The sequence below is a fragment of the Choristoneura fumiferana genome, chromosome 3 (assembly GCF_025370935.1).
Source record: "Choristoneura fumiferana chromosome 3, NRCan_CFum_1, whole genome shotgun sequence".
NCBI classification, from domain to species: domain Eukaryota; kingdom Metazoa; phylum Arthropoda; class Insecta; order Lepidoptera; family Tortricidae; genus Choristoneura; species Choristoneura fumiferana.
The window spans coordinates 16,484,319-16,507,940 of record NC_133474.1 but is presented as its reverse complement, the minus strand read 5'-3'; the positions used below and the strand labels follow the sequence as shown (position 1 = coordinate 16,507,940).

At 37.4% G+C, this 23,622-nt stretch overlaps 2 protein-coding genes across 2 annotated transcripts in view; one reads left to right on the top strand and one right to left on the bottom strand.

The window, feature by feature from the left end:
- Miga (mitoguardin) overlaps positions 1-23,622 on the top strand; it is a 66,479-nt gene that overhangs the window by 25,780 nt on the left and 17,077 nt on the right. The gene's annotated exons all lie outside the window — the stretch shown is intronic.
- Positions 1-23,622, bottom strand: part of uzip (beta-pore-forming protein unzipped) — a 36,341-nt gene that overhangs the window by 11,211 nt on the left and 1,508 nt on the right. Inside the window, exon 2 of the mRNA XM_074085952.1 lies at positions 3,484-3,533. The gene's annotated coding sequence lies outside the window, so the exon portion shown is untranslated. The remainder of the gene's footprint in view (positions 1-3,483; positions 3,534-23,622) is intronic.

Genomic DNA, 23,622 nt, shown 5'->3' with positions numbered 1-23,622 from the left:
AAAATTTATTATTTATGTAGTTTCATAACCACTAATTACTTAAAAAAAGTGCTGCTTGAAAATTAGCATTCATTACAAAGATGCCCAGATTTTATCGTGTACACAACTACACACTTGAACTAGGCTATTAGAGGTTTAATTATAATACCAAAGTTTGCAAAGGAAGTAGGGATTTCCATTAAAAAAGCAGTAATGGAAAGCAATCGCTTCCATTCCAACTTGCCCTAGATTACATTGTTTAAGGACCTATAGGAAATCAAGCTCTCGGACTGTAATCGCTACCTATCGCCGTTATTGTTCCACGCGAATGTGAAAGTGATTAAGATAAAGTGACTGTTAACATTCGTTGCATTTTGATTATTTCTGTTATAAGTAATCGTGCGGTGTGTACGAACAAGGTTAATCAGAATCATGAGATCGTCAGCGCAACTTGGCAGTGCGTGACGGTGTCGGGAGATGTCGCGTGATAGCGGCTCACGCGCACCGCACGCAGTAATTTCCGTTTTCAATTAAAAAACAGGAAAAATAAAGTAACATCCGTTAATGAAAAGATTGTCTCCGCCACTAGAACGTGGAACCTTATCTAAGGTTCATTATTTATCGAACGGACAGTGACAAATGCGCGGCTGCATTAATTTAGACCTTTTAGTAACAGTATTATCACTTTGTGGACAAAATACGTACTTACTATAAATTTTTGTACTTCATTTCCTCTAGTTACCTGTTACAAAAAAATTAATTTTCGGCTCGGTCTGAATTGAAGTTTTTGATATGTCTATATGAAAAGTCAGGACTTACGAGGTTAATTTTTATTTTTCGTTTCGTTAATATAATAGTTATATATGCAGGAAAGTGATAATTTGGTGTCTATAAACGTGTCGTAAGGTAAGACGTGACATAAATCATAATATAAATAACATTTCGTTACATGAAGACAAAGTAGACTATAAATCAAGCAGCAAGGGGCTAATTAACACCAGCGCGGGCGGAGTTTCTCTCCCGCACCTGTTGCCAGCCACGTTCCACCGGACGACTTACAGGAATCAATAACATCCAACCTCGTCCAGGCCACAGAATGATAATTCTCCAGGCTACGTAAAAATAGCCATAGAAACAATGCATTACCTAGTTGGTGGTTGTTGATGCATCATTTGTCCCTGTTTCAAATAGATAATGTGCCCAAAGTCCTGCATTTTTGATGTCGTACGTTCGTACGCCCCAAGGGTTTTTACCCGACTGCGAAGAAGGAGGGATGTGTTTGGCGCGTATGTATGTATGTATGTATGTCTATTCCTATGTCCTCTCATAACTACTCAATAGCTGAACCGATTTTGATAAATGATACGTCATTGGATTCGTCTTGATGACGCGAGTGACACTGGGTTTTGGCGCCAAATTGTAAGTATTCAAAAAATGTTTTTTATTTAAACCTATCGAGTGGGGTATCAAATGAAAGCTTATAATTAGCCCATTCTAAATATATATATATATATATATATATATATATATATATATATCGTTTTTTATACCATTTTCACAGAAAAGTGGGAAATAAAATAATAAATTTAAAAATCAAAAAACCCGACTGCCTTAAAAAATACTAAAAAGAAGAAAACAAGTCTCGTGGGCTAGAACTTTGTTAAGTAGCTAACTTAAAATTCAAAAGTCGGGACCCATTTAAATAGTGACGCTCAAAAATTATTATATTACCTAATGGGTCCCGACTGTTGAACTTTAAGTAAGCTACTTAACAAAGTTTCTAGCCCACTAGACTTGTTTTCTTCTTTTTAGTATTTTTTAAGGCAGTCGGGTTTTTTGATATTTTTTTTTTACATTTAAGTATGTTACCTACTCACAGTTACATTCGTGGGTTAACTTCCCATACGATTAGGTATTGCTTGTCTGTTAAATGTCAGCCTTATAACAATCTAATTAAATATGTCTTTGAGTAGATACTCTGTTCTGTTAAACATAAACAAAATAACAACGATTTTAACAACAAACAAATGGCAATATTTATTTAGTTACAAAATTTGTCCCATTCTGCTTATTGACATTCTTGGAATTGACTACAATCGATTACTGACATGAAAATCAAATTACTTAATGATTACCGCAACTGCAATAATAATTACGATGTAAACATTTTCTTTTAAATCATTCGACCGATATATACATAGACTTACCACGCACGACTTGACGGAATCGAATATTTTAGCATTGCTATAGAATGTCTTGACGGAAATTTATAGTTCGTGTCGGCTAAATGCTAAAAATGGTAGGATGACATAGACCAGATCTGATATTATGAAGTGCGACAAGGCGGATGGAGGATGGCAATCTCCGCCGCCCCACGAACTGCGCGACAAACGACAACGAGCTGCAAGGTCGGCATTTGATTGTCGATAATAGCACCAGCGATACTCTGACGACACACTGGCCCAATTTTACTGCGGACGTGTGCCACTGTGTAGTTATTTTTACGTCTACAATATCCTTAACTAGTGTCTGGTATGACTGTACATTGTTGCATTTCCTTTTGTCACTGATACAATTATTTGCCACTACTGCTAACCACATTGTAATTTTACTCTTTGTACCCAATTTCTGTATTGTTCACATTTTGGTGTACGAGTATGTACTCTTTATTGTACTAAAAAAGTAAACAAATACAATGGACAAACATTGAGAATTAAGATATATGTACAAAGGCAAACTTATCCCTTTAAGGGAGCTCTACCAGTCAACCTTTGAGTGAAAGAGAGGAGCATTCATTGCATTGTATTGTATTTATAGATGAAATGCTATTTGATGTTGATGTTCTTTTCTCAAATATTATGGTCTGTTTCAATACTAAATAAAGTATTGATTATACGGTTCGCATCTTATCTTTGTAAAGTCACCCTTGAATTGGTTACCTACTTACGAGACAGGTATGTCTAGTAATGACAATACATATGTACCAATGCCAATGTAATGTTTCAATATCCTTACGGACTGGTCTAATTGTCTTATATTTTTAAGGCCTGTAAAAATACTTATAAAAATAAAAGAAAAATTATACATATACCGCGCGAGCGTGACAACTAGTTGATTCGATTGAAGCCAAATTAAAGTTACTCACGAAAGGTTATTTTAATTAAAGAGGAACCATACATTTATTTGAACATCACGTTTCGCGAGTCGAGTTGTAGTGATTAAATTGCAAGCCTTGCAAAGTACCTACCTCACAAGTGTATTTGCTCTGATGACAACAACTGAAATATCTCGTTGAAAGCATTTAAAACTTCGTGCCATTTTTTGCGGTTGGCGTCGTTTCGGTTCGGTTCGTCGATTTGCTATGCACACACATTTCGTTTGGCGTTGGTTTGGTAGCTCATTTTTTTCGATTTCGCGTGAAACAGCGCATAGTAAAAATTAAGAAGATTTTAAAGTATTGCCATGTAACAACCGTTGGAATGGTTAATACATTTTAATATTTACCTTGTAATTTTACGGTATCGTTTCCAGGTTTCTGATTTTCAAGCCCAAATCTGGAACAAAGATGATATGATTACAAATTACTGGTCTAATAATCGACTGAAGCAAATTTAGGTAGGTAACTAAGTTGCCTAATTTTAAAACACCTTTGTTTTTATTGCTTTTTCTTACATGCTATTAATTGAAAAACCTACCAATAGTCGATCAGTCGCAGAAGGTTTTTATTATTCTAATAAGCGATACATTGTTTACTGCATAGCATATACGATATGTTATTACTATAAAGGCGCTCGCTGTGTCCCGCCGCAGCTGTTACGTGCAATGCGCTTTGTGTATCTTTTTAATTTGCTCCTACGTCTACGAGCTTATCCAACAGATGCACAGTATCAGATTTATAACCAGCTCGCAGCTGCCACGAATCGCCGAGCAACTGTGCATCACACACTGTGTATTTCATTAATTAGTTAATATTATTTTCCTGACCAATATATAATACCTGTTTTCTGTACTGCTTGCTATGTGTTGGTGTGCAATAAAGAGTTATTGTATTGTATTGTATAATACCTATAATAATATATTAATATTTATAATTATTTTGTTACTGGCACCTGAGGTATTCCATCTTAGGCCTCTATGTTGGCAACGCATCTGCAATACCCCTGGCGTTGCAGATGTTTATGGGCGGTGGTGACCTCTTTACCATCAGGAGACCCACTAGCTCGTTTGCCATCCAGTCGAATAAAAAAAAAATTGTATCCATTCTTAAAAGTATACTCAGCGGCACAAAATTTGGCCCACCCTTCATACAAAATTACCGATTCTGCATACATTTGTGGGCCAGATTTTTTGCCGTTCAGTATATCAAGAGCTACATATGAATCCGCGTATTCTTCAAGTTGAAACAGTTGAATGATGATAATGTCGTTCTTCTTTTAATATATTAAGTTTATGTGTTCAAAGCTAACAGTAAAGTTTCATGTCAGGGACAGCTCACAAATGGTATTTAAGACATAACCTACCTACATAAATTACAATTACATAAGTTTGCTGATAACAATATGTAAATATATTCTAGCTCAATATTAGCAAAACTGCGTCATAGTTGTCCGTATAAACGCATGTTTATAATGCAGCCGTTATGCGACGTTGAGTCGTCCTTCGCCACGGCAACGGAGCCATTGTATGAGCTTGTTACAACGAACACTTGGAAACTGGATCCTACTGTCTTCTGGCTATATTTTACAGGCTACAAGCGTCTCAACGTAACTAATAGGTAATTAGGATATGATGTACCTACACGGGAAGCGATGAATACAAATGTAGGTAGTACGATTCTTTATTGAATTGCAATATCATCCACGTACATAATCGATTCGCCAGCTCTTTCAATTTATATAGTTCAGCTACCAACGACCGGACGCAGCGGCATCAGGCGGTTCATTAGTTAATAGACTGTTAACTGCCCTATCCCAAGTTCCGGACCGGATAAATATAGCAAAATTTATCTTTTATTTCTAGCACTCTCCTGACTGCTTGACTACCAGCTTCATACAATAAGTGCACAATTAGTGTAGGAAATAAAGGTAGTGGACCCCAACAGTAATTCCTCTGCCAGAAAAAACTTTACAGTATGATAAAATATCAATAAATAAATAGTATTGTATAAATTTCCAAAGAATAATAATAATAGGGCTTAAGTAAATACCTAAAGTCTTAAATCGTTAATATCTTTTTAAGGAAAAATGCTCCGTTCAGACTTTCTTCACCGGGCATATCACCAGGCATATTCATGTAACGTATTGCAACAATATATGAAATATATAAAAAAATATCCCAGCAGAAATACCAATATTAATAAAATATAATTTTTTGGCGTTTCTTTGACCGGAAAATTGCTCCGTCTAATTTTTACAAAAAGAAAATTTTAAAAATTACCATGTAACTATATATACCATTATCAGAAATTCCCTTTTTACTCGCTGTGGAAAATGTCTTCGTTTTATTTATTGAATTCACAGTTTCTTTCCATTCAACTGTAAAAACATCCAAAAAAATAACGAGCGTATTAAAAAGTAAACATATCGGAAGCAGTGTGTAGGGAGCGGGGTGTACAAGCGGTTTTATTTTATATTTTGGATTTAAGTGTATACGTGACTATTTAGTATATATTTAAAAAGAAATCAGACTGAGAAATTTTCCACTGAGTTTTTAATAGTTCTAAAATACATAAATTTGGGTATGCATTTTTTTTTTTGGATTTTCTTACCCACTACGCCAAATTACATTCTAAGATCATATAAGGAGAAAAAAATGACAGAGCAATTTTCCGATGAAAATGAGCGTCAAAAAAAGGAATTATCATAAAAAAAATATTCTCATGTTTAACAAAAGTTTTAGATTTTTTTCTAGTATCAACATACCTATACAAATGACTTATTTGGTAAAATAATTTTGGACTGAGGAATTATTCGGTTCATTATATAAACAGATTTGTATTTTTACGTATAAAGACCTAACTTACAACAACTTGCTTCATTTCCTACACTAATTAAGGTACTAGGTCAACAGTAATATATTTACCATGTTTAAAATTAAGAGCATGTCGATTTCTCCAAAACAAAGCTTTCATTGTAGCAAATGGTACTTCTGTTTTCATAACACGAACGCTATTTTATGCCATTTGTGGAAGAGAACTCTACAAAATTGTACAGTTAACCACAAGTGCGTGCCAACGAGCAGGGATTTCCAATACTAAGGGAGAGTCTAATGGACATGGCTGCCTTGCATATTGACAGGGGTCAAATAACCACGGAGGCAGGCAAGGGACAGGAGGGTGCCGCCTGACTTCTGCCTTAATCTTCCTAAGGAGATTTTTACGATTGCAATTTTCTAGGACGCATGTCAAAGGTTTTATTCCTGTTAACCAGATAGATAGATAGATTAGATATTCTTCAAATTAGCTCGTTCGGTACTCAGAGGTAGCAATAATCTATGTGCCTGGTAAACTAAAGCAATTGTTGATCTTTGCCTCATTTTTTTATTTATTTTATCCTCTCTTATTCAAGCTCTGAACTTAAGAATCAGATCAAAGGTTGAAGACCTTCTGCTCCGCGTTTCAACAAATCTCATAATGTCGATCCTGTTCCGAGGCCTCCCTCTGCATCTCGTCACATGGCTGGTATGGCTGGCGATATGCTCTCTCCTATAAATCCACCCCCGCACTCTTAAATTGCCTGACAAAATCTTGCGGCCCTTTGTCCAATAGAGTTATTATTACGGGCCACTGATTTGATGAGGATCCCCCTCCCAAATACAATGCGTATGGATATGTTTAGAAACCTTATCATATTTTGCGTCTACCTACTATGCGTGAATAACAATAAATACAAATGTTCCCTAGCCAATCGGCAATATATTTTATATTTTAAAAATCATCTGTAATATAGAAGGCAACCAAGGCTATGGGGGAGTAAAACGACGTAGTTTCCTCGGTTGCCATGGTGACGCCCCGCACGTGACCCGCCGCTTCTGGCGCAGCCTGCCTCCGAATTAGCAGACTGAAACACGCGTCTTCAATTCATGGGTTTATCGTTGGTTTACCCTTGTGTCAGCCGATTACACCGCGGATATTCCATCAAGTGTAATCACTCGTGTTATATTGCGTTCATGAAACCACTCAAAGTTCCTAGGTTTGTACAAATTGAAATTTAAACTATACTTTGTCAATTGTATTTATTGAACCGTTAAATTTGATTTATTTCAAACACCCCTCCCTTGTACTAAAATTGTGATAAGAGATTTCATAACTGTTTCTAAAACGCTGCTCGTTACGCGAAGCGTGATTTGTGCGTTCTATGCGCAACACACCCTTGTCTAATTGCATTTTATTTATTCAGTACCTTAGTACCCTCGGAGGACGTGGAACGAGGCCTAGAGGGGTTCTACCGCCCATTAGTTTGTTATGCTTTATTCTCATAACATAAGTAATAATTCAACCAACTTAGTTACATATTAATTTCATTTAATTACCAACCTATTGCAGAAAACTGCTATACTTACGTATTTTTGCGATTAAATTCAAGCTGGTGAGTAATCGCGGTGTCCTCAGTCATTGAATTAAATTTAAATAGTGGCTTTGAATTGAATAAAGCCTAAGTTATTATTTCTCGTTATTATAACACATATTCTAAGAATCTATTGTTCTGTGGAGGTAGTTAATGATTTGGAATCTGCCAATGACACACCGCTATCAATATAAATACTTGTTATGGAATAGACTGAACGCTTCTGGAATTCTATTTATATTTACACTAACCAGTCACGTCAATATCTGTTATACTTTACCTATTATTTATTCTTATATTTACTACGGCTACGGCAGATTGTTGTTAGTTCTTCAAAATAAATGACTGACTTTCAATAAAAAGAGAAGGTGGTTCTCTTAAGTAATGAAGTTGCGGTTATCGTTTCCGTCGGATCGAATGGGGCGTGCTTATATAGCACTAATGACATTTTTATTTTCCCGAGTATACTTTTACACCTCCAAGCCTTTCTATTATTGATTGTGCATTCATAATCTAGTCGGCGAAATTTGTTTTACAGGCGGAATTTGTATACTTATTATTTATTGTATAAATTGACGGTAACTAACGAACTAAGGTTAGCAATTTCAAAATTGTGGATGAAGAAAAAACAGAATTTGCGGTGCAAGGAAAGCAATTATGAAAGTAAATTATGCAATAAGCCATATTAATTTCGATCACAGCATCAAACAATCATAATGCTTGGCTCGCTGAGTAACATCAAAACCGGGGCACGCTTCCGAACTGCGCATTAATTAACGAACGACTAACTTTATCCGCGGAACAAACTGGCGTCTAATAAACATTTCTCAAAGATTAATCAGCTTGTTTTTTTTTAATTAAGCTCAAGTTTATAAATCCCATGCTATGATCGAATTGCGGCTCTTTCAATGTTGGTCTAAGTATATAAAATATAATTTTGAATTTATTAATGCGCCTACTGAAATCTCGCAAAGTTATTCATAGAAATTTGAAATTCCATGTCAAAATAAAGTACTATCGCAATATTGGAATTAAAACTACCGCGGCGTGAGACGCAGACATAATTATGGTGGGCGGGCATTTCTCGACTAAGTATATTAATAAGTGAGTGACCCATCATCAGTATTCGTCACATAGTTCACAAAAAAGACAAAAAACGCAAACTTGTCAAACAAAAGTCTTAAATTGCATACAGCAGACCATGGAAGTAAACTGCAACAGTGTTTATTACTGCTATATTTTTATATGTACCTACTTGTATATTTTAACTGCATTGTCTTAAAGGGAGCAATGAGTCACGGGTATGAAATAACTCGTACAATCATTGTAGCGGCCTAGTCACATTTCAAGTGACGTCACTTTTGCATCATTCAGAGAGTTTTGGTGATTCAGTTGAATTGAATTTACTCAATAATTTTAATAACTACCTTGACAATCCCCAAGCCTTGTATGATTCATGTCACATCTATCCAATGTTTATTTGTTTTTTTTTCCGGATTCACGGTTAATATTAGTAGTAAAAAAAATAGTACCTACTTATTATAATTCCAAGAAGATTCATTACTTCGGTTACAAGTACCTACTACTTGCTTGTTTATTATAATAAGAGGTATCAATCCATCATACAAAAGGTGGAGTTCATTGATCCCACGGTCTCGCTTGCATGGAAAGTGTAGGTAATTTTAAAGACAAGTACACCATGTGGTTGTGGAGACAGGTCGATGATCGCGAGCGCACCGTTGATTCATCGGTCACCAACCACCGCCACGACCCTGCACTTGCACAAATTAGTAGCTTAGAGCTTGGGCATAGGGAGACGCAAATGAACGCTCTAACAATTCCCAGTTACTTTACAAAAGATAAACTCGTGATGAACGTGCTGGACGCACGCAAGCGCCACATTATATTTTTTGTTAGGCACTATACTATACTTAACATACCTGAGAAGGCATTTGAACTTCGTTAGTTAACCTTTGTTGAAATGGTTGACAATCCGAAGAGCGTGTGCTAAATTTAGCAATTTAAATACTGCATTCTTGAAAAGCCATAAGAGTCCGCATTCCGCTTGCAAAAGTCTTATTTATCATAGTATCCACAGTTAGCTTGAAATTACCGGTTAGGTTATAGTTAAAATAATCATTGCGTCCTTTTTGCTGATACATTCCCTACATTTGAAGTCTGAAAGTAAATAGTAGCCGGATCTTATTTTAATTTATTTGTGTTCACTGTTATTTGCAAGCAAATTAATCGAATTCTTATTTTAATTGACAAACAGTTTGCTTTCAATTACATATATACTTAATATAGTTTGTAATGACGGGCGATTTTGTCGAGGTCATGTCATTAAACAATTACTATATGGCCATTTACAGTCCAGCGCCAGCGTGACACCAGTAGCACTTGTTACAGTCGTTTTGTTATTGCTACGATGGTTACGTAACGCGAGAAGTAGGTACCTGACCATTTATAGCCGGGGGCCTTTGCCGGTTTCAACCCACAAGTAATGTAATTATGTTTTTTTGTTGTCTTAGAACCGTATTTACTGATATAAGTACTTACTATTGTGACAAAAAATAAGATTGATAAAGTTGTAGGTAGGTACCGATAAGGAATTGTTATTCTAACTGGAAGTAAGGTTAATTCATGGAAATAATATCTCTGGCCCATAAACTACCTCTATGCCAAAAACCACATCGATCGGATATGTAAGTAGTTAACAATTAGGACTGGCGTTTTTGAGTAAATATATTTTCAGTAGTAAGTTAATGTACATATTATGTGACGGTATGCTTCGAACTTCGAATTTCGGAGTAGCCGTTCTTACCTACCGTTCGCAAAGTAAACCTACGAAATGAGTCAAGGTGTGCATGATATTATATTTTATAATAGGAGTCACACGCTGATCAAAGTTCCTAAGTTCGATGCACTACTTCGTAACTAGAGACGGACGATTGGTGGACCATGCATTAACGGGAGACACACTTAAAGTGCATTTGATATCTTAGAGAGGGGTAATTTGATATCTTGTCGAGCAAAAGACACTGCATTTATCATTATCTGCCAGATTTCTTACATGTCCTGCTGACGGGGGACATCTGAATTATCCACGTATAAAAATTCAAAATTTACTGCTTATACAGTTTGACGTAATAATAAAAAATATGAACCATAAAGAAGTGGTTTATTACGATAGGCGGTGGTCTGCGTGCCTTTGGCCTATTGAATCTCAAGTGGAGCCGTTTTACGATCGATGCTTACAAATAAATCATTTTATCCACCCCAAGTACCCGGTACCCGGCAAACGTTGCACAATAAATTAATTAAATTATCACGAAAATAATATTTTACTGGCTGTTTATTTATAACAATATACCAGTTCTGCCCAACTATCTTCCGCATAGATAGAATGTATACGGATACATGTATATATGCTAAGGTTGTTTTTGTTTTATGTAGTAACAAAGTAAGGTATGCGATGTTAGCGTTTGCCTCGCGACAGAGCTTCTTGACTGTTCGTGCGGTACGAGTAGCCTCAAGTTCAAGCAGAGTGCTTGTTCAACATCTCTAGTGAAGATGTCGGGACAGGCGAGAGCACCTGCCAGACTACTCGACTCTTTCTATGTACGAGTGAGTTCATTATTTTCATTTATTGCCACTTACTCTAAACCAAAGAATATCATAATCACACACAAAAAAGGTTAACAAGGTTATTCGCTAACCTTTTTTGGATATCCTATAGGTATGTATGTGTACACCTGTTGCTGTTGAACTTAATACATGCGTGCCAAGACTGTTTACCATCGAATTACGTAGGTACACATGGCTTGAGTTTGAGTAGCATCTAGATATGTAAGTTTTTCGAGTGCTGTAAAGAACCTCTTAAAAGGCGTTTGTTGACCAAAGTAATCAAAAACTACGAGTACCAAAACTATAAAGAAAACAATTTTATTTTAATGTGACGACTGGCTGATGTGACGGATAACCTAACGTACGGTATCTACAGAAATGTTTTTCTGCTTTTAGTCTTTCTTCGTGATTTCACCTTTCAGCAAATGTTTTTATTCTAATATCACACTGCCTAGTGTACAGTCAGCATCAAAAGTAGCGGATCAATTTTTTACTCTGTCGCATTGACACATTAGCAATCTTACATGGCGTTGAGTACGTGGCTGTAAAACGACAACGTACGAAAGTGTGCAGCTATTTTTGATGCTGACTGTACAGTCAAGTGTAAAAATATTTACTTATTCAAAGTTTCAAAAATATGTACCACAGACTCTTATTCCGACGCAATAAGGCCGTAGTAACATATTTTTGAGTGGTTCCATTCCAATAGTCTAATTAAAATTATAATTGGACACTGATGGCCTTTGTAAAGTACATAGTGAAAAACTAGTAGGAAAACCTGGAGATTTTTTCCTCTATTTTTCCTGAACATCTTAAGCTCTAAGCAATATAATTTGAAAGTTTCAAAAAAATATTCCAAAATGGTTTGGTAGGCAGGACGATAGATACTTATTTTTGCACTTGACTGTACGTAACGCATATTGTTGTAAATAGTAAAGTCCCGAAGTGTTGACGCCAAGCACCGCTGCGGTTGCGGTTTGGCCGGCGTTTAGCCTGCTTTGCCACAACTATGCGCTTGTATGTACATGTTACCTGAAGATACGTACATTCTCTGGCCCTATGTGTTACTTTATGTCGAAAGATTTATTCAAGAGATTTTATTTATTTTATGCTCCATCGCACCATCCGCACTGGGCCCGCGTGGGAACTATGGCCCAAGCCCTCTTGTTCTGAGAGGAGGCCTGTGCCCAGCAGTGGGACGTATATAGGCTGGGATGATGCTCCATCGCAATCATCGCTCATTGACTGACAAAGACTTAGAAGCGGAGTTTTCTGTAGCATTTAGAGATATTAACTATCATATTTGGTGGTGCATGTTGTTAATTGATGACTCTGAGTAAGATTTCACTTTTTATTGTCCGCTTAAAATTCGCTTATCTCTATCCTGCGGGAACTATGCAATTTTCCGAGATAAAAACTATCCTATGTCCTTCTCCGGGACTCAAACTATCTGTATACCGAATTTCATCCAAATCAATTCAGTGGTTTAGACGTGATGAAGTAACAAACAAACAGACTTACAAACTTTTGCAATTTATAATATTAGTGAGATGTAATTACTACGAGTTTTATGAGAACGGAGTCCTTGGCAATTAATACATACATGGGTTATGGTAAAATGTAGGTATACAATACAAATTTGACACAGCACATGACTAAATAAAAATACAATCAATATTTCATTATTACTTATCGCTTTACAGATTTCACATATCTACTTAGTTGTTCCCATGAAACCGATTATGTATAATTTCGAGACAACATTGTACGTGTTCTGTCCCTAATTCGTGCTCAGCAACAAAAATAAGATAGCTTTTTCAGTAGTCGCGGCACGTTTTGCGCCAACTAACAACCCAAGAGCGAAGATCTGCCCACGTCCTCTGTTACTTACTTTTCCTTGGTGTAACTTTTGCAACAGCTAAGAATAATAATATATTTTAACTTTTTAACACTAAATAAATATAAACTTTGTGGACAGTAACAACCCCTAGTAATCGCTATACAAGTACATATAGTCTAGCTCAAAAGTACCGAAGCTCCTTTGTATTCTGTCGCAGTCAACTTTATTACTGGGATAGTTGGCAATGTTTTCAAATACGAGTAAACTAGGTGTCAGTAACAAGTACTAAGGATAATTTTGAGCTTGACTGTATATTAAGCCTGAGGACGAGTTTCAAAACCTAACTCAAATTATAGTGAGAAATCCAGAATGGCGAGCTTTACCCAGTCTCGTGTCAGCTAAATACTGCAATGTCTAGTGGTAGTACGAGTACGGTATGTGATGGCTGTTCCCGGGAGTCTCTTAGCGCGGCGGGTAACGGAAGAGCTCGGTTCACAATTAGTGCCTGGTCCCGTTACCAGCCGCATTGTCCGCTTCAATACGCTGCCAGTTATATTCCTTTGTGTACTCTTAATGGAAGGTTCTCAGGTTGTTTGTTGTACGTTCAGTGTTGCACTAGCAAACTATTGTTTGGGTAATAAAGTTATTCATATTTCGGTATTGTTTTAAGAGTACGTGTTACCAGAAGCTCATTATTCCAAGAGTAAATCGATCATGCTTGCATGCTTTTGTGAACATTTACCTTTGCTTGCTTGACTCTGGCATGACGGTGACTTGATTAAGTTGTTCGCAAAGCTTGAATGATACGACGTGATTAAGTCTTGCCAATTTGCTTATCTAAATAGCAGCCCCCTTTGCTGGCTTCTGAAACATATTTGTTTGCAGTCCCACCCAGACCCTTCATCGACCGATGAAAAGGTCGCACGACGAAGGCAGTTTCGCTTTAGTACAGATATAACCGTGCTCTATTGTGGTTGCTCCATGTATTTTACTAAAGTTAAATTGTGTAACTCTAATCTCACCATTCCCACCGAAAAGGTATATGAACTGACCTACGTTCATGGCGTACGTCGGTCGTATATAAGTACGTATTTAATTTGGTATCAAGGGCTGCTTGAAATAGTGGTGGTTGCCATAATATAATACAATACAAATAAAATAATGCAATACCGTTAGCAAACGGTGCGACCTCGAAAAGGGACGTGTACCTACTGCCGGAAGTGTAACACACTGAATTGCAACGGCTTCCGGAATTCCTAATGTGTGCAATATTTTGGTATAGTTTTTGCTGCCTATACACTTGTTTAGTGTAGTACCTAGTGTCTGTGATTAGTTTTTGCATTCTACTGAAAATTCTCTGTAGATATTTACTGCAAACAGCTTAAACAATCACTGAAGTGAGAGAATAAAATGAGATTTGAATAACTAAACTCGCTAAGTTAGGCTAAAAGGGGCGCGACGCGAGAGCTGCGCACAGATAGACTAGGAAAGGCCAAGGACGTCGATTGCTGCGCCCGGGCGAGGCCTTCTCGGTGTAACCTTGTGCGGGAAATGGGAGCGAGACGTCCTTGTACGCAAAATGAAGACGCATTTAGGCTTAATTCAAGTACTAAACTCTTCAAATATGTTTTTATGAAATTGAATTGAAGTTGGAAATTATTGAATTTGAATTGAAATTAGAATGAAATTATTGAATTTAAGTTCGCCATTCTTTCCTAGCCTCGTCGTATATACCGTGTGACAGAAGGAAGTGGTGAAAACGATGTTGATTCCGAGCGCGTTAAACGGCCTCTAGTACAGTCAAGGGCGAAGATATCGATACGGCTAAAGTTGCAAAAATATGTATACACGACCTTAACGTTAAGTGCGTAAAGTCGTGTATATACATATTTTTGTAACTTTGGCCGTGTCAATATCTTTGCCCTTGACTGTGCAAAGCTAATATATCAATATATTAAATCAATATTTTGTGCTATTCCATGGCAAAAATATTGATTTAATAAACTACCTAGATATCTGTCAATCGCATAATTTCTAAAGTACGTCATGTAAATAGGTACCTATGATTATCTAATATATAAAATTCTCATGTCAGTGTTTGTGACCAAACTCCTCCGAAACGGCTTGACCGATATATGACATTTTTTGTATACATTCGGTAGATCTGAGAATACGACGTAAACTATTTTTCATACTTCTACGCGGACGGAGTCGCGTGCAACAGCTAGTAATTCTATAATAGTAACAAAAAGTTCATAGCAATTTACACAAGTAGTTGTTCTAAGGAATAATTTTCTATCTACATAGTCAGCTGCTTCCGTGATAGTAGCATCTCTTGACGATTCCATAACGGTTCCCGGATGTCAGGCTATGCATCACTTTCGTCACGATATCCATCAAACGCGACACGAAGCTTGCTTGCCCGCGGGTTATATTCTCATCGATAATATCATACCACTTGTTAAGGCAAACACTTTAGCTTTACGGATTGATTGTCTTTGATATGCTATCGTCTTTGTGTACATACACACGTTAAACAACAAATGTACATGAAAATGACAGCCTTTCTTTTATCTTTCTTCCTGTTAAACTGATAGAGAAGGTTTCCTGTTTCTTATGTGTAGTTAGGAGCCAGCCTAACCTTACGAGTGAGTATAGGTAGGGAAAATCACTTCGGCAATGAAACTGCGCACTTAAATATTCTTTTGAGTATGAAGTATTTCGAGTACTGAAACTAACCCGGCACTGTCAAGGGCTTTACTGAGGAAATAGGATTATTTTCGGGCTTTGGGCGGATATTAAATTATAGCCGGTGAGAGCCGGACGGCGAGGTGCGGGTTCCATTGTCGACCGCGTTTTACGAGCCAATTATGAACGGTCATTGTGGATTTGGGAACGCCGTGCCGTGATCCAATGTGAAAGTATCACAGTATAGTGCACGTACAAACTCAGTTTTGTGACATAAGAGCCCCCAACAGCGTGGCACTAAATGGTTAAGTTATGGTCCTTCAGTAGCGGGGAACAGGTCGTAGAAGCACTTCATTAAGTGTTAACAACCATTAACATTTCCTCCCATATTTAACCAGTAATGACAATAAACGAGTCATAAAGATAGTTGTTTATATGCGTACTCAACCACGTGTGGTGTTGTCGGCACGCGTCAATTAGGCGATACAAGGTGCACTGCGCACGCGCCGGATGTCCGCGATGCCCGATACTTGCGCGACATTGTTAAACTACTCGCGATTCAGACGATATTTATATTATAAAATTACTTAATTTTCTTTATCGCTATCTTTATTTGGTTTTTCTTAGTTCTTTTCAACCGACTTTACAAAAAGAGGATATCCTCACCAATAACACCAGTCAGTAGTAAAACTGTGCTAAATTTGTTTTTTTAATGGGTAGACTTTTGAGGTGGTCCCTGATTAAAATCGAAATCAAAACATAAATCATAGCAAAGTCAGTTCGTTCAGATATTACAATTTTATTCACATTTGAAGTAGGTTTAATATTTCTGTTTTAAAAAAGGCGAGCTACCTAAAGTTCATTCTTGTTTTTTTGTTCTTTACGTTACAAATAGACTTTTTCTTTCTAAAGCACATAGTTTCGTTCCACTCAGTGACTACCAGACCACGCAGCAACCACTTGTCAACAAAACGTTGGAAACTGTCGAAAAGCTGTTTATTATTCGAAGTCGTCGTTGAGATTGATGAATTGGTTTGGTTTGCAAGTGAACATGTAAAGTATTCACTGGTAAATATGGTTTTCTTGTTAGAGCATCATGCGTTACACCGTCCGTATCTGCATTCTAATAAGAAAAGTCCATCGAGAGGCGTCTGCGCGTGTTCATTTAATTTCCTCGCTGTGACCGCGATTCTAACTTGTTGGCTCAATGTAAGTAATTAATTTTACCAAGCTTCATTATGTGCAGTTGAGTTGAGACGGCTTAATAGCGGCTCTTCCTCGCTCATATCCTATTAGATTTTGTAACAAGCCTATTCTTAGTTCTCGAACCTTTGTTAATGTTTCTTTAGGACCGCTTTTGTTTCTTGATCGCTGATACTAGCGATTTATTGAACATTTATTTTTTCATACAAAATAATATAAAGTTAAAAGAAAATTACTTCATACATAAATAAAATATTGAAGAATCGTCCACAGTTTTGAATGTATCCGAGCTCCTTTAAGTCATAATTTATAAAAGTAATAGAAATCAAATTTTTATTATTACAAGTAGATATATATGTACATTACTACATACTTATACCTCCGTAACAACTGCAAAAAAAATACAGATTTCTCGCAGGAGTTTCGCAGTAACGAAGGCGGAGACGAAGTTCCGCTAAGACCCTACTATACTAAGTAGAGTCTGAAATAAACTTTAATTATTATTACGATAACTTGCGATAAAGAACTTTGTATTAATTTAAAAATGATATAACAGTCAGATCACGTCATTACAAATAGGACCCAGCATGCTTTCGTCGTTCTGATATGCCATGTTTCTATTATAGCCAACTGCACTTTCTATTTGCATAAGCAGTTTACAACTCCTAGAACAGATTAAGTGTAAGTCCTTGTTGGTAACTCAAACGCTTGCCAACGCTAAGACTCCTAGCTTAATGAAATAAAAACTTTGATATTCTTTGATGTAGTTCGTTTTATATTTCAATGTAATAAAATAATTTCAGATACTTTAACATCCATTTAACTAACACGTCATGGAAATTTAGTAGATGTATGTATGTTGTTTGCTGCGATAGATGTTATATTTTAGGAGTTTTGAAAGAGAATGCAGTATACAGGTACTTACTCCTCGGCGCAATATTTACCGACAGCATATTAGTAACAGGTATACTGTAATCGGTCATGTACATGGATCAGGAAATAAGCACTATTCATGAGATAGAAACTATAGCTGCTGCCGTGACGGGAGATGCTCTGCTGCCTGGCGCCTGCGGAAAAAGTTGCGCGCTTTGAGAATGGAAACCACATTGCGTTTCTCGACTCGACGCGACGTTTCACGTTGCATCATAAACCTCGGAGGCAGCGCAGACGCATCACGACCACTTTTTATGCTTACGAGAAACGGCAGGGCACAGCTTTCAAACATAAAAGTTAGTCAGCACGAGAAATCAGACGAAGCGCCAGCCAGCTAGAATTGTTACGATAGTGTTTGTTAGTTCACTTTATTCAAACTCATTCCTATCATAGCATCCTCAGTGCAAGAAGAATACAGTGAACCTGGACAATGTCTGTTTGCTAAATCGGCGACTATTTGCGACCCAGTAACTTCCTTGAGCGTTTCAACAAGGAAAAATAAAAGAGCAGCTGCATCTCGCTCCCCTCGGTCTAATCATTGTTCGGCCAAAGGGTCGTCCGAAACGGGGAGTAATGGCCGCAGTGAAAAAAAACTTTACTAAGGGAATGCATCCAGGTACCCACGCGCCACGCATGAAATACCTCGTGAGATGAAAATACTTGCATCCAGTTTAATAACTAACAACTTTGGAAGCAATCTAAAGCTAAATTAAAATTATAGTAATTTTTTTTATAACGGGACGCCATGTATGGATGTTTACATCATGATTCATGAGAAACAACAAAAAATGTATATGCTTCGCAATAACAAAAGCTTTTAGTGTAACAGTCAGTACCCAACCCATTACCACATGAACAAGTGCACCTACACCTAAGTCGAAGCAGCGGTATATGTATGCATGCGGGTAGTCAATGACCAGTTAACTATTCGCAATGGGTCCAATGTTTTTGCAATACGGCTTGATTTGCTTTTGACATTTCCACAGTGCCTGCAGCATATTTCATGATTGAAATTCATTGATTCGCGTCCGTTTAACTGAATAACTAAGTCACTGACTGTTCATTAAACTGGATAAGCAAGCGATTAGTTTGCATCAGAAAAAGGTAACTAGGTACACAACAAGTTAATGCAGAGTATTCTTAATTGTTTTTTTTTTTCGAAGATAAACTCTTCAGTTTAAATTCAAATGACGGAGCAACATACACGTTACACGGCATAATCATGTGCCGAGGCGACCGTAATCGTTGAATGCATCAGGTTCGTATCTCAACCCAGATCTCCGCAACGTGTTCCTTCTAACCGGTACGACATTTCATAAATAGAGTACAATAGATAGAATACTTTCCTCCGAGTATAAAGTACGTGGGTGGTTTGGATACCGAAAATGTCTCCACGTGGTCGCCATTCGCATCAAGTTTATTCATGAAATATTTTCATAATCGTTGCTGGTAGTTATTTTTAGACGACTCATACAACAACGCTGCTCTGATACGAAGTACTTAGGTATTGTATTGTTTTGTGTGAAATGTACTGGAACAATGCATATTTGTTGTGGCGTGCCGCCCTCCAGCCGTAGCTCCCTCCCTGTACTCTCTCCCTAGTCCAAATATCCGTCAGACAGCGATTGGAAGTACATTAAACTATTAGTCAACAATTAATATACCACAACACCGAAGGACCAATAATTCAACACCTTTTAATTAATTTAACCAGTTTGTGGCTCTATAGAAAGCATAAATTTGACTAAGTACTTAGTAATACACATGTTTAAACTGTTGCGAGAGTATCTTAGCGCTTATTTCGCCAAGATCACGGCCACGAGGTCACCGGCCGCCAGCACATGCCGGCTGCTGGCGGTTTATATTCTTGTCAACACCGCCTTTTTTTCCCTTGACCATTGACGCTTGTCGCCGATGATGTCATCTAGAACTCTTTTCCTTTAAATTAGACGCTTCGATGGACTGTGATTAGACTGCAGCAAGTGGCAGTTCATTACACACGTTGGGCTCTGCTGACTGGTACCTGGTACCCTGTTTCAATGTGATCAGTTAACTTACTTTCAGTTGGACGGGTTAATGGCCGTAAAATTATATAGGAGTTGCAGTTTAGACGGCACGAGATAATGGAAGTGATAAAACAACGCAAAGATAAAGAAGCTCACGTTGTGAATAATTAAACATTTCGTAAACTTCATTTGTTCTTCCTTCCTTATGTCATTTTGGAAGCAATGCTAGGAATATGTATACAAGAGCTGTCTCAAAATTGTTCCAAAATATTACATACGAGTACAGCACATGGTTGAAGCATGGTTGGCATGGTTTGAGTAAGATGGTAAAGGGTTTTCGTCGGAATTTTTCAGTTAAAATTTAGTCACGCCTTTGACGCCGTCCACTTTGAACATCGATTGATGTATGTAAGTATGAAACGTTAGTCAATCACGATTAAAAAATCCAAATGAACATTTACATGCGTGTTCAGTCAAACTACTTGCTGAAATATTCCGGTTAGAAAAACACCGTGTATATTGTAGTTAATGCAATTCTACTTTTATTTTCATAATATGCATTACTTAAAATTGAGCAATTACTTTCAAAATCATAGAGACGTGTGCCGTGCACTACTGTCCAAATAAAGTTTATTCGTGTTTCGAGACTTGCGAGTTTGTAAGTCGCGGCCGCGAGTGAGGGCGGCGTCGTCGCGCGGGCGCGTATCGATCGCGCCACCGTGCGGGCTGCATACGAATACAAGAATCGCCCTCCGTACAGCCCCTTATCAAGCACTCACTAGACCCCAAGCCCTTCGTTAGTACCGTGACCTCGCTGATTGTTATGTCAACGCCTTCGGACATTGCGTTACGTATCTTAATAATGTAATTAAAATGCAACACGCGCCATACAAACTACAAGCCCCTAACCTCATTATGAAATTCAAAAATTAACAGTAGGATACCTGTAACTGTAAATATCTAAAGTTAACATGACATAGCTGTTCTGTCGCTCTGGGTAAATTACGAAAAGCTTTCTCCATTTCCCTGAGGGGAAGGACACGGCCTCGTTGAAATTGCAAAAGAACAACACATTCACCTAGACCGCCCCGACGATGAGGTCACGGGTACACTATGACATAAGCTAAGGGAAATATTGTCATAAGAAAAGGCGAATACTGACGTCAGCCACCCCAGGTCTATTTTAAGATAACAGTCAGGACACACTTTCTTTAGTTTAGTTGGGTCTTTTAATTAAATAATCATGTTACCAAGGACCTTAAAGGCATGATTATTTTACATTTACATGTAAAGCCTCTTCTTAGTAAACGAAACGAATAACAATAAGGCCAGAAATATAATTCAACTTTCTTTAAAATTTTCAACCCCTTGACCAGTTTTGAGCTCGTAGTTTTCCTTGCTGAGGCTATTAAACTGATTATGTTTTGGGGAGAAGCCCGCCCCGAAAATTGACGCAATTTTCCGGCCGAGAACGCGCCTATTTATTGCGTCGCGAAATGTCTCCGCGAGGCCTGCTCCCGCCTAATAAGAACACCGAACTGGGGTCCCGTGGATTTGCAGGCGTGTAAATTCACGACGTCAGGCGTGACAATATTAAACAGAAATAAATTAATACGCTAGCTAACACTACGGCGCTGCAATGCGGACTTATTTCCTACAAAATGTTTTCCATACAGTTTTCTTTACGAAAATGTCTGGCAAATGTCGAGTTTGTTCAAATCAAGTTTTGAAATTGAATTTAGTTGATTGACATTATAGAGATAATCTTGTACGTATCTGCTCGCGAGCAGAAAGACCATAGGATCATCGGTCATCATCATTGACGGGGAAATGGCACGATGGGTATTCTGCACATCTCGATACATTGCAGCTTACGTATACTAACAGAATCGCACAGGAAAGCCGGAAATAGGCAACTACACAGTCGAGCCGATTTGATGGAGGAATGTAATCTAACTCACCTTCGCGCCAGGGGAAGTGCCATTTGATCTGATATATTTAGACTCTGATGGCATTATGATGCTCTCGTGTATCGCGTTAAATAATGAAATTACGTCCGTACCTACTTTGCTGTTAGTAATGTAGATAAGTACTTACCTAATATCATGATGTTCCCGCGAGTTTAATTTCAAAATAACGTCGTTACGTTACTACAAATTAAAGTATATTTTTGGAGAAGAGGTAAATTCGGCTAAAAATACTTACTGTAGTAAGCTTTGTATTTATAATAATATGTACCTATACCTTGGCGGCCGTGCTTTGCTCGGAGTTCATAAACTTGAAAAGTGGGTAAAACGTAAACTAATTAAAATACAATACAAAGGGGCTGTTTCACCAACCATTGATTAATTTTATTTGATGGATAAATGTGATGCCGTCTCCAGAACGAAACAAACACAGACGGCATCACACTTATCCATCAAATAAATTTAATCAATGGATGGTGAAACAGGAGTTAGTCTTGTCTTACCGGAATTCAAATTCAAATTCAAATGATTTATTCAGTAAATAGGCCGCAATGGGCACTTTTACACGTCATTTTTTTTAAACTACCAGCGCTTTCGGAAAGACCATCATTGCCAAGAAGAATGCGCCGCAAGACACTTGGCAAAAAGTCAGTCCGTATACCTCCAGTTTGTAAATCCAACGTTATGCCTTTAGTACACTACCGCTTATAAATAAATTAGCTTACGATGATTGTTGTGAAATAACCGATCTTATTGCGCGTGATATAAGACGTAAGAAAATATTTGTTCTCCCCCGAAAGCCTCCAAATAGCAAATTTCATCGAAATCGTTAGAGCCGTTTTCGAGATCGAGGAAAATACGAAGCTGATAAAATGATATTGTTTTATTCCTAATGTAAAGACGGTAACTAGAAGATACTAAAATTAGAACAAAAGTAAAAACAAAATGCAAGCAATGGAACTAACTAATGGGATGTTGAGTTGACGGTTACTTGTGTGACTAAAATGGTGATACATCGGTTAGTTGTAGGTAAGTACCTAAGTGTACATATTTTTTTTTTTTTGACATCGTTTGAATGGATTTAGGGGATACTTAGTAAATAATAGCGGGTGGTGGTTGTCAATCAGATGGTTATTGTTTACTTCACTGGAGGATTATGTCCCCGTGGTGTGGGCGGTAATGGGATTGCAGATCAATACAGTAACGGCAACGCCACACAGGCAGCAGGCAGCGGCTGGCCGATTACCAACAGTGGTTCAACAACCGAACTGTTACTATTTGTTTTTGTTACGCCGCCATCTCACTAATGTCGCTCTCTGACCTTCAACTCTAAGAATAAAAACGGGTTCGTTTCCCTGCTAATATCGTTCAGGATTAATTTATTCTGGTCTCACAAGTTTTATGCTTTAATCGCAAGAGATGAAATTGTATTTTTTTAATGCTAAGGAGGTCGTCTACATATATTTAATGTCTATGTTATTTCAATGCAGAGGTACATAAATTTATATGTTTAATTGAATTCAGAATATCTCAGATATATTGGTAAAGTTTGCTCGACGCTGTATACTTCTATGTTACTTATCTACTTAATGTAAGGCCACTGTCAATAGCCTTTTCAAAGAAATGTATAACATGTTTAGTCTTAGCTAAGGACTCGTATAGGAACTTATGCCAATACGAGTAGGAATTTATCTGTCTGTAGTGTAGGTTAATCACAAAAATTTTACCCGTCAGTCCATTTAAAGGCACACGAGCTCCCCAAGAACTGTGAAGTATTCGTTCGTTATTGGTATTGGTACAAAATAATTCTATGT